This window comes from Oreochromis aureus, linkage group 5, assembly GCF_013358895.1.
Source record: "Oreochromis aureus strain Israel breed Guangdong linkage group 5, ZZ_aureus, whole genome shotgun sequence".
NCBI classification, from domain to species: Eukaryota; Metazoa; Chordata; class Actinopteri; order Cichliformes; family Cichlidae; genus Oreochromis; species Oreochromis aureus.
In genome coordinates, this window is record NC_052946.1 from 30,059,133 (window position 1) to 30,070,356 (window position 11,224).

The window sequence follows — 11,224 nt, forward strand, 5'->3', positions numbered from 1 at the left end:
GCAGTGTTTTTCTTTTTGCAGCGTTTTTCTTTTTGCAGCATTTTTCTTTTTGCAGCATTTTTTCTTTTTTCAGCATTTTTCTTTTTGCAGGTGTTTTCTGAAGTTGCAGTCCGTTTGGCCTCTCAGGGCCACTGTACTTATTAGGTTAATTTAGGTTCTTTTCAGGTAACCTGTAGCTAGTTTCCAAGAATTAATACAAGTCAAAGCAATTAATCTCTGACCTGAAATAAACTTGGGTGTGAGTATGTCCCCATAAAGAGAAGGAAGAAAAAAAGAAGCTTCAGTAATTTTCTCTGTAGTTCAGTCAGCTGAAGTCAGAGAAACTAATTGGGCTGTAATTAGCCCATATTTTAGTGTCATACTTTTCATTCCAGTGGTTTTTGGCATTCACATTTATGGGTTTCTGTTCATTTTGTTTTTAAGCTGCAGATCAGACCAGGCCATAAATTTAGCCAGCTAAAATATTATCACTCTGTAAACAATTACCAATAATAGTGGGACAGAGTGTTCAGCAATGTTCGCTGGAGGACCATCTTGGAATCATTTCGGATTTGTACTGTACTTTAAATACGCTTTAAATATAGATGTAATCTACAATGGCATCTGGGAGCTATAGAAACCTGTGATACACTACTACAATATTTCTCAGACTGCCATGTAACTGTTCTAGAAATGAAATCTGTTTAAATTAGAGTGAATACTGTTTTATGTTTTATGTTTTGTACCTGAGAAACTATGATTTTTGGTAGCATTTTCATATGGCTATAATGAATAGTGCCTTTGAGTTTTCGCCACCGTTGTCATGAAAATGAAACCAGCCAGAACTATGAATTTAAAGCAGCTTTACTTATATGGACTAGGGTGAGCGGAGGCCCTAAAGTTGATGAATTTACTCACAACCCACTCATATTAATGATACTTAAAAACCCGATTATGGTTGTTTTTTGTTAAAGTCTTAAGTTTTTTATTTTTAATTTGGAGAGTTGTATCTATAAAAAATAGTTTTACTGGATATTTTCTAACAGATCTTAATCTTCAGTACTGATCATTTAACCTTCAAAGTTTCAGCCCTTGTATTGCTCATGTTATGATGAGGCATGGTTCGAATCCAAAACTCAGAGACTGAATAAGTAAACAAGAAAGAAACTTTTTTATTTAGACAGAAAACTAAAGCCTATGAGGTACAAAGGTTGACTTATGAAAGCAAACTAGAATCCGAGAATGTCTAAATGTGACCACCACATTAAAACGAGGTTAGACACTCTGACAAACACTGGAAGGAGACTGAGATGCAAATGAGGTACTCTGCTGAAACTAATGAAAGTGATGACAAAGCAAGTAAAGTAAATGGATAATAATAATAATAATACATTTTATTTGAAAGCGCCTTTCAAAACACTCAAGGTCACTGTACACAGTAGAGTAAAAAGCAACATAAAAGCAAGGAGTTTACACAATCATAAAAGCATAAGACATAAACAAATTTAAAATAGTCGAATGGAGAGGTTATGTGGGATAAGCTATTTTGAACAAGTGGGTTTTGAGTTGGGACTTAAAGAGAGAGAAGGTAGAGATATTTCTTAAATCAGGAGGTAGGGAATTCCAGAGTCGTGGAGCAGAGCAGCTGAAAGCCCTGCTCCCCATGGTGACAAGACGGGGAGGGACGGAGAGTGAAAGGGAAGAAGAAGATCTGAGACAACGAGATGGGGCGGTGATGTTAACCAGATCAGAGAGATATGGAGGAGAGAGATGATGAATAGCTTTAAATGTGTACAAGAGTATTTTGAAATTGATACGATATTTGACCGGGAGCCAATGAAGCTGCTGCAGGACAGGAGTGATGTGGTGGATAGAAGGGGTCCTGGTGATGATACGGGCAGCAGAATTCTGGATGCGTTGAAGCTTGTGGATGGATTTTTGAGTAAGACCAAAAAGAAGTGAATTACAATAATCAATCCGGGAAGTAACAAGGCTATGGACAAGAATGGCAGTGGCATGTGGGGTGAGAAAAGGACGGAGACAATTAATGTTGCGCAATTGAAAATATGCAGACCGAGTAACATTATTAATGTGTGAGTTTGATCACACAAAACAAATGGCTACCAAAATAAAGCAGGAACACCTGAACAAGGAATCACAGAACACAGAGATGAAATTTTGATAACAAGATACAAAGAGAGACTAAAACAAAGAATCAAATGTAAACAATGACTCTAGATACTAACACTAACTTTGATAAAACCAATCTGACATTAATCAAAAGTCGACGTATTTAAAAAAAGAAAAGAAAAAAAAGAACATACACACGTACACCCCAAAACACAGAAACCTAGATTACATGGACAGAAATATTTTTAAAAATCGCCTTAAAAAATGCACAGTGAGGAAGAACAAAACTCAGTTATTGCTTCATATTCTTTAAATTCCTGGACCCTACAGAAACTCTTGCAAGAAACTGCTGGGTGGGGCTTCTGTGCTCCCATTAAAATCCGTGTGTCTGAGATAATTATAGTAGTGATCGTTGCTCTCTATGATATCACATACAGCTGAGAGTAAAAAAAGAAAAAGAAAAGAAAAGTTTATAGCGGTCTAAAACCTGAACCTTTGGTTTAAAGGGATTAGTTGAACAACCACTGAACATTTAAAAAAAAAAAATGTTGCCCATAATTAATATTAACATCCGTTATTGTAAAATAATGTGATCAAAAATAAGGAAAACAGGTTCATTTTAACCGTAATGGCTGCTTGGGTTAATGACGATGCTGATTGTATTTTAAGAGTTAACAGGAGCGAAGCACTAAATGTTTGCCCCTGAGGCCCTCAGCAGGTTAATATAGCCATGTAGGCAGGACAAAGCACTGCAGTGTTGTTTTGTTTGCTTGACACTGATATTTTTAAAAAACTACCTGACCTTTTGTAAAATGTAAAACACATTCTCGTGGAGCTTTGTCTTAGGAGTAAATTAACACTTCCTCTGTCTCAGCCTTCACACTACAGACAAAAAGGACTAAAATACAAATAGAGAATCACATGAGAGATAGTTCATGGCGCCTTCTGCACACGTGTCTCTGTCTCACATGTTTGACTTCCTGTGAGGCATCAAAACTTAAAGAACTAGATGGCAGACACATCTTCTTTATACGACAGGAAAAAGAAAACATATCAGATAGGCTTCACCATTTGCCTCGAGCTGATAAGGAATGCCTCAAGCAAAACAGAAGTTTAGCGGTTTTTTGTTTGTTTTTGTGGTGCCGTACTGCAGAAAAGGGCATCTCACAGTTGATCTGATGGTGACGTCTGCACAATGTCAGACAGCACAGAGACAAGGTTTAAGGATTTAATCCAAATGAATTAAAGTAAGTGACAGTGACAGATAAACGAGACACAACACAGCTTTCCACTTTTCAGTTTTATTCCTTTTGCTAAACAACACAAACAACCGTAAACACTCGGAGATTTCCCAGAATCATTTCACACTTTTTAAGCAGGAAATACACAAAATAGTAAATTTTTTACAGATAGTATTCCATTAATATCGAAATAGACTATATGACCAAAAGTTTTGTGTCACCTACACATTACACCTACAGCAGTGGTTCCCAAAGTGGGGGGCACAGAGCCATTGCGGGTGATGAGGCATATCTTGCCTTTGGCTTCACCTACACAATGGCGGTGCCAAGGAAGGCATCCCCGGCAGAATTTGTTTCCCCTGTGTTGGTAGCACACACTGGGCTGTCCAAATCACGGACAAACAGTATCCCACATTCTTGATTTTTAGTTCACAAACACTTCTTATAATGAAATTTTGGCGATGTTAGCTCTTTATACAGTAAAGTTACAGTGAGATACAAATAATATCAGGCTGATCCTGTTGCAATTTGGGAAAAAGGTTTGGGAACCACTGACCCACAGGAGCTTTGATCACCGCCTATTCTAAATCCACAGGCATTAATTTGGAATTGGAATGAAATTTTCAATCCTTCAGGGCTCTGCAAGTCAAGCTATCATAGCTTAATGGGCCTTGCTTTGTGCACTGGGGAAAAGACGTTGAACAAAAAAGGGCCTTCTCCAAAACTTGTTCCACAAAGTCCGAATCATGGAATTGTCCAAAATATCCAAAAGCTTTAAGAGGCCCATTCCAGCCACAGAAAAACAACCCCATACTATTGTTGAGTTCCTTGAAAATGATCTGTAACCCAATATTTTTGTCTGTATTGTGTATCTCTGTGTTTTCTGAAATGTTATGTATTGCACCTCAGGGCCACTTTAAAGGGAGAACAGTTGAAATCATCACCATCAGCAGCAACAACAACAGAAAGACTTCAGGAATTCTTAAAAAAGACACAAAATACATGCGCTTCTCATCTACTTTCGACATAGGCTACTTACATTTAATACCGGTCTTAAAAAGTCAGATTAAATACAATACAATACAATATAATACAATTTTATTTATATAGCACATTTAAAAACCAGAGGTGTGCCAAAGTGCTTCACAGAATCAATTAAGTGCAATTACAGATACAAATACAAATATACTGATAGATGGGAGACATAACTATCCAATATACACCAGGCACCGTAGGCGCACAATAGGCACACAGTAGGCACAAGCCAAAGGCTGAAGGTTAAATCATTATAAGTTATAATCAGAGCAAAACGATAAAATACAGTACCATTAAAAATGCGGGCTCTAGGAAGCCGGAAAGGCTAGGCTAAATAAATAAGTTTTTAATCGAGATTTCAAAGATTGAATTGAATCAGATGCGCGAATAGCTTGAGGAAGATTATTCCAGAGGTAGGGTGCAACAGAGGCGAATGCACGGTCACCTCTGGTCTTAAGCCGAGATCTAGGTTGCACCAGGAGCAATTGACCTGCTGATCTAAGCGCTCTCCTAGGGGTATAAAAGCTGAGGAGATCATTAAGATAGCTGGGTGCGGTGTTATTTATGATTTCACAGGTGAACAATAAGATTTTAAAATCAATGCGATATTTAATGGGGAGCCAGTGCAGGTCGGAAAGAACTGGAGTCATAGACTCAAACCTACCAGTCCCAGTTAAGAGACGCGCAGCAGCATTTTGAACGAGCTGCAGTTTGTGAATAAGGGCAGAATGTAGACCAGTATAAAGGGAATTACAGTAATCTAATATGGAAGTAATAAAGGCATGAATAAGTTTTTCAAGGTCCTTACGTGGTACGTAAGAGCTTGGCCTTAGAGATAAGATGTAATTGATAGAAACTGGATTTAACTACAGAGGAGACATGTTTGTCCAGCCTAAAGGAACTGTCCAAGACAACACCCAGGTTCCTCGCAGTGTCAGAAAGAGAGTCAGCAAAGGGCCCAAATATACCAGTTAGGTCAGCCTGACGAATGGGACTAAATGTTCATGTCCTTGTTCAACACATTATTTCTGAACATAATGTCCATGTTAACCCAATAATCCTCAGTCTCCTCTTTATTCAATTACCATAAAATATGCTTCCTTTAAAAAAGGTGGGCTTGTCTTTACAACATGGACTCAGCTCCTGTATAGTTAAAGAAAAATAATTATAGCTAGTGCATTCTTCATGCTTCAAAAGAACAAAAATAATATATTATTTCTAATTTCTTAACCCTTTCACACATACTGGTCACTACAGTGGACAGCTATTCAAAGGCTGTTTTCTTGTATATGTGTCAGTGTTGATGGTATACTTGCACGTAAACGACTACATTGGACACAGATGTGTCACTCCATACCCCGCCACCCACTGGTCGTTTAATGTTACTATAGATATATGACGTGTTTCATTGTAATTATTGTTATCTAACCCTGTCATGCATGAATTATGACAATCTCAATCAGGATTTTTTTCTTAAGTATTTTCATTTGTCTTTTCATGCCTAAAGATGAATAAAAATGCTTAAGAAAAAATCCTGACTGAGGTTGTCATAATTCATGCATGAAAGGGTTAAGTTGGCTGTCCAGGTTTTCAACTACACCTCATCTCATCTCCTGCAGTCGATGATAGAAAATAAATTTACTCAAGCACCTACTTATGTTTACTTTCAGTTTTTCTGTTACCTAATACATCTGCCCCGTGACAGCTCAGAAGGAAATGTTGTTGCATACATTCCTTTGCAGATTCAGATCACTAAGAAGAAACTTACAATTATTTTTATAATAAATGAATCTTTTTATACTCAAATGCTTAACTGAATTTTAAGATGTATGGTTTTATAGTGCGATATCACTTAACTTATCTTACCAGTAAGATAAGTGAGTGGCATGTGTCACATAACCCATAGAAAGTAAAAAGTAGAATACAGTGAAACCTGACAGATGAAATCTAACTCCAAACATAAAGATCTTTGTCTTAGGTCCAAAGGTCCAAACCAAGGATTGACTTTCCTCAGTAAAAAATTCACAATAAAGATAAATGTGGAAATATAGTATTTGTTATTCCACAGGTTTTATGGTTGAACAAGAAAAAGTTAACCATAATTGTGCCAGAGGTTAAATTTACCACATAAGTTTTTAAAGTGCATAAAAGGCCTCGCTCAGTTGTGTAAACACCTTAAACTGATATTACAATTCTAAAAGTGTGTTCCTTACAAGAGTCTTTGTTTATTTTGCCCAAGTTCAACTCATTGTTCATGCTTTAGAAGACTGTTTGGCCAATTTTAATTGAAAAACCCCTCAAAATAATATATTATTTATATTTTCAGCAAGTGGCTGTACAGGTTTTCAGCCACATTTCACCACATCTCTTGCTGTCGATGGTAGAAAATAGATTTAATCAAGCAAATACTTGTGTAGTTGGACTTGTTTTTTTTAGTTTACCTGTTACCTAATACATCTGCCCCGTGACAGCTTAGAAGGAAATGTTATTGCATACATTCCTTTGCAGATTCAGATCACTAAGAAGAAACTTACAATTATTTTTATAATAAATGAATCTTTTTATACTCAAATGCTTAACAGAATTTTAAGATGCACGGTTTTATAGGGGGATATCACTTAAAATATCTATAACTCTCTCCATATAGGAACGAATCTTACCAGTAGGATAAGTGAGTGGCATGTGTCACATAACCCGTAGGTAGGAAAAAGTAGAATACAGTGAAACCTGACAGATGAAATCTAACTCCAAGCATAAAGATCTTTGGCTTAGGTCCAAAGTTCCAAACCAAGGATCAATTTTCTCTGAGGAACAGTGCCTTTTCCTCAGTGAAAAAGCCACAATAAAGATAAATGTGGAAATATTGTTTAATATTGTAATATTGTTATTTGTTATTCCGCAGGTTTTATGGCTGAACATGAAAAAGTTAAACATAATTGTGCTGGAGGTTAATTTACCACATAAGTTTTTAAAGTGCATAAAAGGCCACGCTCAGTTGTGTAAATATGTTAAACTGATATTACAATTCTAAAAGTGTGTTCCTTACAAGAGTCTTTGTTTATTTTTGCCCAAGTTCAACTCATTGTTCATGCTGTAGAAGACTGTTTGGCCACACTGCACCTCATTTCTTGCTGTCGATGGTAGAAAATAGATTTACTCAAGCACATACTTGTGTCGTTGGACAGTGTTTCAGATTCCTTACACATGATAAATTACATTTCCTTGACAGATTCAAAGTAGTAAGTAGAAACCTCTCACTTGTATTTACAGCAACTGGCTACAGGTTTTCAATCACACCTCATCTCACCCAATCTCTTGAAATCAATTGTAAAAAAATTAATTTGCTCAAACACATACTTGTGTAGTATACTGCAATGCTAAACTGAGTTTTAAGATGTATGTTCTAGCACCACCCTTACTTGATCATTCTACTGGCTTGCTTTTTTTAGGGTTTCAAATAGGTTTTAAAGGTCTGCGGTTAATATAATGTTTAGACATCTGAATGCTGAAAGCTGAAACTTCATCCTTTGTTAAATGGTGGCTACCCCAGAAGTTGTCAGGAAAAGTCAACGTCATCAGCATCTATACACAAGAGCTTAGTGGTGATGTTAAAATCAGAAAATCCTCCCTCGCAAAAGTGCTTGCTCATAGAGGGCCATATGATTGTTGGGTTTTTTTCTCTGTATGCATCATTGTAGGGTCTACCTTACAATACAAAGCACCTTGAGGTGACTGTTGTTGTGATTTGGTGTTATAGAAATTAAACTGAATTGAATTGAACTGAAAATTGAAAATTGCTATTAGCTTTTGGTCCAAAAGAAAAAAAAAATGTAAAAAGACGCACATCTATAAAACTGTGCACAAGACAACCTAAATTGAAAACAAGATGCAGCATGCAGCAGCATCTACAATATTATCTATCCACCTTCTAATATTTAGAAGGCAGCACACAAGAGGAAGATTGAAGACCACTTTAACAATAACTCATGACCGGTATGGCATGGAGTTCGGCACTTAACCAACTACAAGCCTAGCAATACCATGTTGACTGAGGGCAACGCGGCGTTTACGGAGGAACTGAACCACTTCTTTGCACGCTTTGAGGTGAAGGGACCAGAGGCAGCCACGGCTAAAACATTGGACGACGGCAGCAGCCCAAGCTTCATGGTGCAGGAATATGAGGTGAGGTGCAGACTGAGGGCAGTGAACCCCAAGGCCACCGGTCCAGATAGGGTGACCGGAAGGGTCCTAAAAAAAATGTGCAGACCAGCTGGCTGGGGTCTTCACTAAGACCTTCAACGCTTCACTGTCCCAGTCCTGCATCCCACCGTGCCTATAGTCGGCCACAATTGTCCCACTGCCTAAGGGGACCAACATTAGCAGCCTCAACAACTACTGACCAGTTGCTCTAACACCTGTTATCATCGTATCATCTGCCACCCACACTTGACCGGCTCCATTTCACATACAGAGCCAACAGATCAACTGAAGACGCCATCGTTACAACACTCCACACGGAGTGGAGATTACATTAGTCTTGATACAGCCTCTGCCACCACATCCGATCAATTGCTCTGGGCTCCTTTGATCAGCTCCATCACCTAGTGAGGGTGGGGGGTCATAGTTTGGTCCCACCTTCACTGTTGTGATTGGTGTGGGGGTAGGGACAGGCTTAGGGCGTCGGGGGGTTCCCCAGGAGCATCTTCCTTGAGGGGCTCAACCCGGGGTAGCGGTCATGGCCAATTAGGGGCTCTGTTGGCTCTTAGGTGACGGTTTCCTCTTGGCTGCGTGCAGCGGGGCTAGGGGAGGGTCTGTGCTGACGGACGTGGGTTACTGACCTGGTAGCCTGGCTGCCCCTGGGTGGGTCCGGGACGGGCGTGAGGTTCTGGGGGTGCTCCGTCTCTGGGCTGGGGCCCTGGCCGGGCCTCGGGGGCTTGGGTCCTGGTTGGTGTGTTGCCGGGGTTGTGGGCGGGTGGGTGTGTGGGGGCCCAGCCCTGGCGCAGCGTGCCGCCGGTGCATCGAGCCACCTGGGGGGCTCTTCAACTGGTGGGGGAGGTTGTCACATCTTGCAGGAGCTTTCCTCTCTTCAGGAACTCTCTCTGCAGGAGGGGGAGATACAGGAGAGGTGGAGGAAGATCTCAGCCTGGGCGTCTATTGTTTTGTGTAGTCTGGAAGATGAGTGGATGATGTGGTGGGTGCAGTTTTCTCTGTGGTGGGGTCAGGTGGACTGTCCCGGGCTCTGTGGGGCCAGGCGGCGCTGCTGCACTGGGCCCCGGTCCGGATGGGCCTGGGCCCCCTTTCCCTGGCGGGTCGCAGAGTATGGGGGTGCCTACTGGGGTCAGTGGGGGAGCTGGCCCCAGGGAGGGGTCACTGCCCTCCTTCCTTCCCTCCCCATCTCCAGCTTCCTCCCTCTTCCCGCTCCACCACAATCACCCACACATGCAGGGCCTTGGGGTAGGGGTGTGTCACCAGGGTGCAGAGGAGGCATCCCCCACCTCTGTCCCCTTCTGGCTGCCTCTGCCTCAATTTTATCCCACAACTTAGACATTCACATTACTCACACTCTCATTACACATACATATAGGATCTTGGGCATAGGCACGCTACACGGAATTCAAATTACCATCAGGGTGTACACCTCACCCCTGGCGTCGTTGCCCACCTCTCAATTTTAAATACACGTAGACATTGAGGGCTAGCAGGAGGGGCTATGCACTTACCTGCTGCTCTCTGGCAGGTAGCTCCATGCCCTCCTGGGTTTTAAATGCACCTTAGAACACATACATCAACACTACATATGAGCGGGTGGAGGGAGGTTTGGAGTCTTCTCACACCCCCGTTCTCTGCGGCCTGCTGGAGCGGGGGGGCTAGGAGGAGGAGTTGGCCGCCCGACTGGGGTCTGGAATGTGGGGCCTCCCTGCTGCTGCGGAGTCGGGGCGGTCTGCTTCTCCCCACCGCAGGGAAAAGGGTAACGCCACCTGGGTCTGGGTGCAGTTTCCCCCTCCAGGGGCAAGGGTACCTAGACCCAGTTCTTAGAGTACGCTTGGGGAGAGTGATTGTGTGTACAGCGTCTCTTTATGTCTGTCTCCACGTTGGTTGAGTGTGGAGTAATTGCCTATGAGAGCATGAGGGTGGGAATGGATGTTTGTATCTGTGTGTGCGTGTATGTCTGTGTCTATATGTCAGGTTGGGTATCAGACGCCACCTCTCTGGGGACATCTCAGGCCCTCCAAGGTTTGGAGGCCTATCTCCCCCCACCACTTCCCCTGCCGGTGGCGGATGCCCTCAGACATCGGTGCGTTGGTGGTTCTTTGTGTCCGGGGATGGGTGCCCAGGTACACACCGGCTCACTCCTTGGCGGCTGCTTATCGGGGCCTGGAGCCTGGGGCTCGCTCGGTCACTCAGGCACAGCTGGCTGCCGGCGGAGCTCACGGGCACGTCACTGCAACCCCCCCTGGCTTCTGCTCCGCGGCTGCTGAGTGACCCCTCATCTGGGACTCTCCTCAGCTCTTTCTGGGATAGTGGCGCGGCTGCCCCTCTGTTGGTCTTCCTTGTGTTCTGGGGGCCTCTGGATGTCTGGAGTTTTGATCTCCTCCATACCTGCTTCATGCCCTGGAGGACGGGGCAGTGGCCCCCCCACACCCTGTAGCAGATCATTACATGAAGGAACCTTTTAAAAAAACAAGCGCGTCCATGCTCACAGGTGTACACACAGGTGATCACACACAAACTACACCCTTTTTGGCTCTTACCTCAAAGCACACTGTGCGCTGTCGATCTTACGTGCTGCACAATAATGTTTAATATTTAGTATTTACTGTCATATTCCCATAGATCAT